We start from the raw sequence: 11,425 nt of genomic DNA, 5'->3' as shown, positions 1-11,425 counted from the left end.
TCTCGCGCCTTGGGCTAGTAGGGGGAGCTGCGGAGGAAGAGGATAATTGGTAGGGATCATGGAGGCGGGGGTCCCCGTGCCCGAGCCCATTGTGGCTTTGTGTCTGAGTCTGTGTCAGCATTCACTGATGTCTTTCTGCTCAACACACTGGTTAAGCGCCTACTGAGTTTTGGATGCTGGAGATGTGCCTGTGTGGAGCTCTGCACCTGTTTCTGTGAACATGTGCATGCAGGAAGTTTCTGGCCTGGGGATATTCTGTCCTGAATAAGCTTCAGAGTTGGGAGAGAAGGCACAGATATTAACTGAGAACGTGTTCATGCCAGGTCCTGTATTAGGTATAATTTTTGTTCCCGTTGTACAGATGAGAAAACGGTCAGAGAGGGAAAATGGCTTAGGAAGGCAGGCAGCGATGGTGGAAAGGAGGCCTTTGAAGGCACACAAACTTCTGTTTGAATTTATTCCCTGCTTTTTCCAGCTGTGTGACCTTGGGCAAGTTTTCAGCCTCCACCTTGCTTTCCTGGTCTAGACCACAGGCTAGTACACCTATTGCATGGGTTTCTTGTGAGCAGTAAATGAGAAAACATAGGTAAAGTGGCAGCACAGGTCCTGCAATCATTCATTCATCCATGGAAAATTTAGGGAGCACCTGCTATGTGCCAGGTCTTATACCAAGCACTGGGGCTACCATGGAGAGCAACAGAGGCACAACGTCTGCTCTCAAGGAATTTTGAGGCTCGAGGGGGACAGAGATGAGTAAATGGGCGATTTTAGATCAGAGATGTAAAGAATGGAGGAAGCAGGGGGCTGTTGTGGGAATGAATGAGACAGCTGCACCCATCCCGGGCTTGAGGAGTCAGGGAAGGGGCCTGGAGGGGGTGCTGTCTCAGCTGAGCCTTGAAGGATGAGTTGGCATTGGGAAGGGAAGGGATTCAGACAGAGGGAATGGCATGATCAGAGATCCAGAGTCAAGAGATCATTTGGATTCCAGAACAAAAAGCAATTTAGCATGGCCAAAGCTCAGAGGTGGAAAGATGAACAATGATGGGGAGGCAGGTGGGCCAGAAGGGGCAACAATGGGAGAGGGTCAGTGGCCAAGCCAGAGATGCTGATGGTGACTCAAACCAGGAGGGACGGGGGAGGGAAGTGAGGCTGGAGGGGGAAGGATGAGTTCACATATATTTTGGCTGTAGAGTCACTGAGACTTGGTTGTGAATTGGATACGGGGAACGAGGATCAAACGATGCCTGATTCTGGTTGGGCACTTGGGCAGACAAGGCCATTCACTGAGATGGGGAACTTCAAGGCAGGAGGAGCCCTGGGGAAGACGGTGCGCTCAGCCTCAGACAAGCTCACTTTGAGTTATGCCTCATGGGACCCCTTGAGATTTGGGACGGATGTTTGGGAGCATATGTACTGTGTGAATGGCATCCTCTGGCATTGGGCAACATGGTGGCCCAGAGATGTCCAGCTGGATAATGGGCTCAGAAGCCCAGGAAGGTGTCTGAGCTGGAGAGGGAGGTCAGAGAAGTTAGAGTACGGAGGTTGTCATGGAGGTGTTGGGAGTGGCTTGGCGGGTGGTGCAGAGTGAGACGAGCAGGCGAGCCAGGTCTGCTCAGAGGAACACCTTAGAGCACCTTGGCACAGGAAGGGAAATGCACTGGCTGAGTAGAAGCAGTGTAGGGAGGGGAGGAAGACCAGGACACTGTGGGCTCCTAGGATTTGTGAAAAGGGCCTGGTCCTAGAAAGGAGTGCCCAACACTCTTCTTAGAGCCTCACTTTCTTGGTCTGAACGATGGGGCAGTAGCACCAGTCTCAGATTTGTTTTGAGGAGCAAATAAAATTGGAATTATTCTCTGAGGTCACTCTCCTGGCGAGGGGCAGAGCTGGGGTTCCTGCTCGAATGTGTACCTCCAATGCCAGGCTGCCCACCTCTGGGGAGGTGGCTGTGAGCAGAGGAACAAAGGAGATCAGAGCCAGCAGGACCTGTACTGGTTCTGGGCTCAGTTGGCGGAGGGTGGCGAGACCTCCCTGCGGGGTGTGGTAGGTGTCCTCGCCGGGTGGTGAGCACAGGGATGAGCTCTCCCTTGGGAGTGATGCCTCAGCCCCACCCCACAACCAGACTCAGGGACAGCCCAGCTGGGTCTGGGCTCCATCTGGGCTGCAAAGCTGCCCCCACCCTAGGCTGATGGAGGCTGGGCTGCTGTTGTGCGTGTGCAGGTCTGTGTGTGTCCATGAAGCCCCATACGCATCTGTCTGTGTGGGCCCGTGCGTGTGCGTGCGCGCGTGCGCACATGCTGGGAGGGGGCAGGCTGAGTGATGGTTGGGGTCTCCTTGTCTGAGTGTGCGCACGCCTGAGCATTTGTGTGTGTGTGTGTGTGTGTGTGTGTGTGTGTGTGTGTGTCTGTGTGTTGTGGGAATGACAGTGTTTGCAGCTCCCAGTGTGCCCACATGTGTGCCCGGGGCTGTGGAGACCGTTCCTGTGTGAGCTGTGCGCGCTGCGTCGCTGCGTGCCTCCCTCTCTGGGTGTGTCTGCCTGTCTTGGCACATCCCTCTCTCCGGGTGGACTAGAGCTGGTGTCCCCCTGCCAGGAGCATCTTCTGGGCAGATCTGCTGCGAGAGGGGAGGGGAGGGAAGAGGAACAGAGGAACACTCCCAACCCTGGGATGGGCCAGACTCTTGCGCAGGGAGCAGCGGGACCACCTCAGAGTAATGGCTGAGCTCCGCCTGGCTCAGGCCAGTGGTAATTCCAGAGACAGCTCTGTCCTGCTGGGACCCATCAGGAGAAAGGGGGCAATACCCCTGCAGCTGGGGGTCCGCAACTGGCCCTTCCCTGCCAGACTTGGAGCCCAGCAGACGCGCCCCCCTCCATGCCCACTCCCTGGGAGGCGTCTGACACATGATTTATTCATAAAAAGCCATTATTTGTGCCAAAGAAGAACCGAGCTGCTCGCTTTTTAAGTGCTGATAATGCTCTCAGACTCCTTGCCTCTCCTCCTCGCCCCTCCCCTCCCATCTTCTCTCTCCTCTTTTCTTCTCTCTCACCATCCTTTCTGCAACTTGCCTTTCTACCCCATTCCCCTCCTGTTCTCCATCCCTTTCCTGTTCTTCTCACATCTCCTCTTCTCCCTTTCTTCATTCCCCTCCCCTCTCACCACATTCACCTCTTCCCCAACCACTGCTCAACAATTCGGGGAGGGAGGCAGGGTCACCAGAGCCTCAGAATCAGTTGTGCCCAGATTGGGGAGGGCCTGGTCCAACCCGGAACCCAGTGCACCCCATCTTCTACCTCAGCCTCCACCTCTTCAGGACCAGGGCAAGGTTGGGAGGAAGGGGAGCAGGCTGAGAGAGGCTGGGGGTCTTCGGAGGCTGTCAGGATCAGCTCCACATACTACAGGGTGTGACTTTAGTGCCCCCCCATCCTTATTAACACCAGACTCCCAAATGGAACATTCAGTCTAAATTAAAATTAAAATAGTGTACTTGCTATGCAAATGCAGGTTCAGGGCAACTCCCTAGGCCTGCTTTTCCCACCAAATGCCCCCTGTAGAAATTATGGGGTCGCCATTATTTCGATGGTACCAGGGGAGTCTGGCTTCAAGGAAGGCACGTGGGTCCCCATCACAGAGCGCCCACAGAGCACAGGAGGCAGCAGAATGAATATCATAGATGTGAGTGTACACACACACACAAGGTTCTTAGAAGCAGACAGCACAGATCCACACGTCTGTGTGCCCTTATGCCTGCACGTGTGCACATGCACGCACGCGCGCACACACACACAGGCACGCACACAGCCACACACCTCCTCCTGCAGATGGAGAGTCATTCCTCCCCGATCATCGGCAGCGGGGGCTGAAGTTCTTTCCCCATTCAGATACCCTTTTGTTCATTCATTCATTTTCTCCATAAACTTTGCTTTCACACTCCCTCTGTGCCAACCCTCGTGCTGGGCATGGGGGTGGCAGAAATGAACATGCCTGGGTCACAGGGAGGGGACTGCAGGCTTGGGCTGGGGGTTAGGCACCCAGCAGGCAAGGGGTTAAGTCATTTGGCTTCCAGAGCTGGAGCCATTAGGCCTCCTAATTATGAAATTATCGAGGTCCTCAGGTGACTGCTAATTTCACACACACTGTTCCTCTCACTGCTAATGAACGCCCGCAGAACCCACGCCTTGTCTTTCCTGCTGAATGGTGACCTGCAGTTAATGAGCTCAGGAAGGCAGACAGGCCGCCGGCTGGATGGGTGGGGCACCAGCCCTGGGGAAGGGGGCGCTCGGCACTCCTGCCCCTCCTGGCTCCCTTGTTGGCTGCCAGCCCCCAGTGAGGACTTCAGGGCCAAAGCCCAGCCCGCAGTTTCTGCAGGACAGGCGAGGCCAGGGGCTCAGGGGAGCAGGGAGGGATGCAGATCTGGGGAGGGCTTCAGGTCAAATGATCCTGGAATGAGCCTGGGAGTGGGAGGAGAACTGAAATGCAAAGGGTGGCAGAAGACCAATTCCGAGTCATTAATGAAGGGCTGGGGGTAGCGACAGCCTAAGGGGTGGGGATTGGTGGGGGGGGGCACAGTCAGACTGATGCTGGAGGTGGTGATGACTCTGGGGGATGGCGGTGTTAATGACAGTGGCAACGTCAAGTGGCAAGGGTGCAGTGCTGCTACTGCTACTGGTTGTGATTGTTTTTTAAGTTTTCATGTTTGTTAAATTTAAAAAGTAACATAAAAAATCACCCTGCAAAATATGAGGGAAAAAAAGATAACACATAGTGGTTGCAGGAGCCCAGGTCTCGAGGCCATGTTCCCCCAAATGGGGACACGGTGGACTCTTGGGCTGACCGCCAGATGGGTTGGAAGGCCCTGTGACCTGCCTGTGGGGAGGTCTCTGCCCCAACCCATGATTCACCAGCCTGGTCAGTGCCAGTGGAGGCTGCATGGTGAATGAGGAGAGCAAGGCGTGAGAATCGTGGCCTGCCTCCTGGGGGCTTCTGCTCTAGTTCTTTTCTGTCCTACGGGCTTGAGCAAACTCCTTGCCCTCTCTGGGCCTCAGTGTCTTGGTGAGTAAATGGTGTGGATCCACTAGAGCTGTGTTTACAGAAGGCACAGGGCTGGGCACCTTGGGGGTTGCCGTACTCAGCCTGAGTCCCCAACAGGGAAGCTCCCCTGAGGCAGGCTCCCCAGGCTGGGACAGGTAAGGAAACCCCTTTGCTCCGGGTTTGTGTATCGGTGCATGGGGTTCACGAAGGTGTGCATTACTCCGCCCTCTTGAAGCCGCCCCCTCTCCCTTGAAAATGAGGGACGTCTTGGCTTCCCACAGCCCTGCTGTAGGCTGTGTCTTCTGACAGCAAGTCCCTGCTCTGCCACCAACTCCTACCTACTCCTGCACCTCAGTTTCCCACCTGTCAAAGGTAGGTAATAAAAGTGTGAACTCACTTTGGTTATGACAAAGATCTCAGAGGTTGTAGCTGTTACTGTGTGGTCTGGGCCTGCCTGGCCATTTCTCTCCCCAGGTGCCTGCAGGGTCTCTCCTGGGCAGCCAGCTCCGTGTTGAGGCCAGACAAGGCTGGTGGGGGGCGGTCTCTACACACTGTGGGTGTTCCCAGCAGGCAGGGAAGATCGGACTAGCCCTCTGTGTGTATTATCTCATTTGATCCTCATAACAACAATATGAGATAGATGATTTTATTATCTCCATTGTACAGATGAGCAAACTGGTGATCAGAGAGGTTCTTTGATCATCCCAAAGTCACACAGCTAGAAAATGGCAGAGCCAGGCCTCAGACCCAAAGCCTGTGAGCCCTTGACTCCTGTGTTACACTTTTTCTCCACATGTCATATACAAATGCCCAAGTACATGCATGCCACGTAGACACCCCAACGAGAGATTCCCTCATCCCTGCATCCCACCTCTATGGACACAAATGCACATGTCTACCCTTCCCTGTGCTTAGGCATACAAGCCCACACAACTACAGATGCACTTGGGCATGAACATATACCTTATTAGTTGACTTGCAAAAATTCGCATGAACATGCCTGCCTGTAAGCAGATGTCCACACACACACACACGCAAAGCACATAAGTGCATGCCTAAACACACACAAGCTGTATCACATATGCATGCAAACACACCCACCCAGGGAACTGCGCACACACACAAGCGCATACTTCCATGTGCACAGATGATAGTGTTTGCCTGTGCATGTGCACTGACATACAAACATGTAGATACACAAGAGATATTCCAAAGGAGCATTTATACACACATGTGCACATAATTGTGCCTGTGCAGACACGTCCTTCACGTGTGAAACAAGGCACACGGGCACGCCCCCATGTGCACACAGGAGCAAAAGCACATAGGCTGGGCACCCTGATGCAGTGAGGTGAGCAACCTTCTGTACCGTGGGTGTGACGGATGGACCCACGTCCTAAGTGACTACCGAAGTATCGTGGTGTGTGAGGTGCAAACACCAATTAGTGTTGCCTTTGAAAGCATCAGCTCGTTAGAGGGGAAGCAGAAGAGGCAGGAATTGGCATAAAACCCGGAGCTATTTAACTACCATGGGGCGGGGGTATATGTGCCGTGGAAAGGCCTTTGGGCAGAGCTCCCCCCTCCACTCGGCACTTGTTAGTGCAGAAGGACCCTCACGAGGGGCCTTGGCAGGCGGCTTTGATGCTCCTTGAGAGGGGGGGTGGGAGGGCAGCCTCCTGCCAGCGCTGGGCTGGCACTGAGCGAGCGGGAGCTGCGCCAACTGGCGATCAATCTCATGCACATCGTAAACCTAAGTGCTTTCTGGAGAGTCAGGCAGATTGCACATAAAGTCCCCCTTCTGTCCCTAGCGCACGGGTGGGCGGGTGAGGCAGAGGCTCTCCCTGGCAGATAGACCTCTGCCAGGCTGCAGGAGACCTGGTTCCCAGTAGGAGGTATCCTTGGGGACATGGGGGGTTCTCTTAGGAGGATTGGCACTTCTGAGCGTAGCTGGAGATGTGGACAGTCCCTGAGCCCTGGGGTCTGCCAGACGATGCTACCTAATGGCTGAATGACTTTGGGCAACTGGCTTCTCTGACCCTTGGTTTCTTCATCTGTGAAATGGGTTGATGTAAGAATTAAATGAGTTCTTGTCTGTGGCATGATGTGTCACAGAGCTGAAGAACCTACGAGCACATGGGAGGTCACATTTGCATTTATTATTTTATTATTATGCCCAAAGGATTCAGGCTCGGAGTTGGTCCTGCCCAAACTCCTGTTTATGCCCATCTGCCACCCTTGAACATGTTTGGAGAATTCCCCCCTCCATCCCTCCCATGATGAATTATCAATGCCAGGCCAAAGGGGTGGCCTCTGGATATTTCACATCCCCTGCCCTTTGGATGCCAAAGTGGTCCTGGACTCTGCATCAAGGCCAAGGTGGCAGGGGATGGGGGTTGCAGGGATGGAAGATGTAAAGAGTGGAGGGGGCTGAGGAACCCCACACTGCCTTCCTCCCAGGAACCCATATAGTAAAAGGGTTAAGAGCAATTCTGAAAACAAAATGCCCAGATTCAAATCGTAGCTTTGCTACTTATAAGCCACATGATGTTGGGTAATTTACCTGTCTTATCTCTACCTCGATTTCCTCATCTGTAAGATGATATTTATCTCACAGGGCTATTGTTGTGAGAAATAAATGAATAAATGTTAAGTAAAGGGCTTGGAGCAGTACCTGGCACATAATAGCATGATGCGAAATTTTCCTGATATTATTATTATTATATTAATATTATGAAATTATAACCATTGTTCCTGTTTCTCCTGCACCCTTTTCAAGCCCCCCTACCCCCAATTCTTCCTTTTGTAATAACAAAATTAGTCTCCATGTTTATCAGTGGGTTCAGAACAGCACTGGGACTGGGAATACGACAGGGTTACTACAGTTCACAGCTCCAGGGAGTGGCTTCCACATTATAATCTTTGTCAGTGCCCCCGCCCCACCCCCGGAATTTTTCAGTACGCAACCTGAGCAGCTGAATGTAGCTAGCTTCTTTTCTCTCTGATAAATGGAACTCTGCTGTCGTAGTCTGCTTGGGCTGCTATAGCAAAATACCACAGACTGGGTGCCTCAAACAACAAACATTTCTGACAGATCTGGAGGCTGGGAAGTCCAAGATCAAGGTGCTGGCAGGTTTGGTTCTTGGTGGGAACACTTCCTGGCTTGCAAATGGTTGATGTTTCCTCTTCTCATGAGGGCACTAATACCATCATGGAGGGCTCCACCCTTATGAACTCATATAAACCTAACTACCTCCCAAAGGTCCCCCACCTCCAAACACCATTGCATTGGGGATTAGGGCTTCAACATATGAATTTGGGGGGGGGATACAAACATTCAGTTCATAACACATGCCCAGCTAGGATATCTCATAGTCTGGCACTTACACTGAGTCTGGCTTGTAGCAGGAACTCAGGAGCTGAGTGTGGATCTTTCAATACTTTAATCCTCACAACCACCCTGTGAGGAGCAGAAGGTTATCCTCAGGCTAGAGATGGGGAAATAACACTCAGAAAGGGCTGTATTCGTCTGGATAGGAGAGGCTGTATGATGCGGTAACCAATAACCCCTCAATCTCAGTGGATAAACGCGATAAAAGTTTATTTTTTGCTTATGCAAAGTCTGCTGCAAGTCCAGGCATCTGAGGGCTCTTGTCCTGCATGGGGTGAGTCAGCTTTCCATGCTGCTTTGATCTTGAGGCTCCATCATCTCAAAAGAGGCTTTCTTGGTTGCTGTAGCAGCTAGAAGGTCGTGCACTAACTCCTGTACGCTTTGGCCAGGAAGTGCCCATTTCACCTTTGTCCACAGCTCATTGGCCAGGATCAGTCACACGGCTCACTTACCATAAAGGAGTCTGGGAAATGTAGAAGTACGTGTGTACAGGAGGAAGAGTGGAGATGATGTGTGTCCAGGCGTGGACCAGACAAGAAGGGTCCAGGAGCTTAGGGTGAGAGAAGATCCTGCCAGCTGGGGCAGAGAGAAGAGACTTCCTTGCAGGGGGCTGGAGCTAGGCTTTCAAGAAGAGGGGCAAGATGGATTTGGCATGGGTTAGGCAAAGAAGAGAAAGCGGGCATTCCATGTGGGGATAAAGAGCAGTAAACACCTACAGGTAGAGAAGCATAAGATGCCTCCAAGGGAATAATGAGAACATCTTGGCTTGAGCAGGTCTGCCTAGGGAGGATGGGGAAGGTGAGGGTGGACTTTCAAGGCCTTAGAGAAGAGAAATGTTTTGGAGGCAGACTTGATGACTCTGCTGTCCATCATCACCCACTGTTTGGAAGTAGTGGGGGAAGGGGCTCTGGCTTGCCCTCCAGGTTTCTGACTTGGGAAACTGGGAGATGAAGGTGCTAGTCATCAAGCTGGGGAAACCAAGAGGAGGAACAGGGTGCAGGGTCAGAGGAAAAGCTTGGTTTGGGCCGCCCTGGGTTTGAAAGAGCCATGGAACATGCAGGGAGGGACCAGCAGGCAGAGGATAGTTGGGTCCCAAGCACAGGAAAAAGAGCTAGGCTAGAGCAGAAGGTCAGAGATGTGGACACAAGTGGTGACTGAAGCCTGGGTGGGTGGTGAGGCATGGATTAAATTACTTAGGGGGTCATGTGAAGGATTAACGGAGAAGAGGATCTGGGACAGCTATGGAGAGCAGCCATGAGAGGCCAGGGCAGAGGTGGAGTCCAAGAAGGGACAAGCCAAAGGGGTGGAGGCAAAGCCAGGAGGGTGTCTTGGGAGTTAGGGAGAGTCAAGAAGAGAGGAGAGGTCAGTTGTTCTGATGCCGTCCTGGCATCCAAGTGAGGTGTGATCGTGGGAATGAGTGACAAGAAAGTTGCTGGTGACCTTTGTGAGGACTGCTTCTAGGGCACGAGGGGTACCGCAGCCAGCTTGCAGTGGGTCAAGAGGCAACTGTAGATAACTGTCCCAGAAGCTTCCCTGGAGGGCAAGGAGAGAGACGGCCGTGGTGGAAGAGGTTGGGCTGTCAAGGAGAGTATTTCTTTAAAATGTATTTTATTATTATTGTTGTTTTTAAGAAGGGAGAGACTTGAATGTGTTGACGGCTGAAAGGAAGAGGCCAGTAGGGTGGGAGATGTCAGAGACTCAGGGGTCCCCGGGGACAGGGGCGTGGAGGGCAGTGGGGAGGAATCCAAGGCTCGAGACGTGTTGGGATTTACCTAGAAGTTCAGTCTTAAGTGACCCCTTGGGGCAGGGTCAGCCATGGACAGGGATGGGGAATTATAGATAAGTAGCTGAGGCTAGAAGGTCCCAGGAGACCGAGGACACGATGAGGGATGGGGGGTGGGGGTGGGTATAAGACACAGAACAGGGAGAGTTTGGGAATAAAGGGATGAGACTGAGAAAAGAGGCAGAGAGAGGGAAGAGACCAGAGAAATAAAGATAACCAGAGAACTAAAGACAGAAGGAGTGGAAGGAAGTGAGACAGAACAGGGAGGATAAAAGGCCAGGCTGAAGCTCAGGAGAGGACTGCTGGCTCAGAGCCAGCATGGGCGGGCCAGGCAAGGCCTGTGGAAAGAATGTATGCTTTTCCCAGTGGACCCTGAACTAGCTCAGAGCTCGGACGGTCTCCCGATCCCAACTCGGGCCCAGCCCAGGAGTCCACCTGACTGTAGTCACACAGATGCCCAGGCCCCTTGCCGTCTGTGGCCTGGGGGTGGGGAGGGGGTTCTGCAAGTCCAGGGGCACCAGGTCCTGGGCAGAGGGGAGCCTGGTCTTCACTGGGGCCGTCCAGGCAGCTGGCCACCCCACAGACTCTGGGCCAAGTATGGACAGGCCCCTAGGGGGACGAAGGTTGCAGCCAGGCCCCTGCCCCTCACCCCTCAGGGCCCCAGTCCCAGGCCCTGGTCGCCCCGTGGGGCCTAGGCCACCCTGACATTCACCTAATTGTCTTCCTGCTTTGATGAGTGGCTCCGCAGAGGCGCCGCCATGGATCAAATTAAACGTGAGCCAAGCAGGCAGCCCTGCTGATGAGACGGGAAATACCACATTTACATAGCCCAGCACCGGGGTAGTGGGGAGACCCAGGCCCAGAGAGACCGAGATCCAGGGACCCAGCGACGGACAGAGGGAGTCAGAGAGACAGAGATGGAGAGATGGGAGAGGACGGGGAAACGGCACCGAAGGTGGGGGAAGGCGGGCGGGGTCACGTCACTGTTGCTGAATGAAGGGCGATAGGGGAGGGGGAGAGCAATACAGGCAGAGGCTCTCGCCACCTCCCGGAAGGTGACCTCCACCCTGCCAAGCCCAGCCAGCTGGCCCCAGAGGTGGGAAGGTGGCCTGGAGCCCAAGAGGCAGCTGAGAGCCCCTCCTGCCTGACGCCCAGCTGGGGCTCCCGGCAGCTCCCCTCACCCATGCCAGATCCTGCCGCCGGGCTGCAGCTGCCGGCCTCAGCACAGCC

The 11,425-nt window shown here is 53.8% G+C and overlaps 1 long non-coding RNA gene across 1 annotated transcript in view; it reads left to right on the top strand.

Annotated features, from left to right (window-relative positions):
- Nucleotides 1-11,425, top strand: part of LOC132514885 (uncharacterized) — a 449,815-nt gene that overhangs the window by 37,566 nt on the left and 400,824 nt on the right. The window lies entirely within an intron of this gene.

This window comes from Lagenorhynchus albirostris, chromosome 2, assembly GCF_949774975.1.
Source record: "Lagenorhynchus albirostris chromosome 2, mLagAlb1.1, whole genome shotgun sequence".
Lineage (NCBI taxonomy): Eukaryota > Metazoa > Chordata > Mammalia > Artiodactyla > Delphinidae > Lagenorhynchus > Lagenorhynchus albirostris.
Note: the sequence above shows the minus strand (reverse complement) of the source record. Positions and strands in the feature narration are given on the sequence as shown.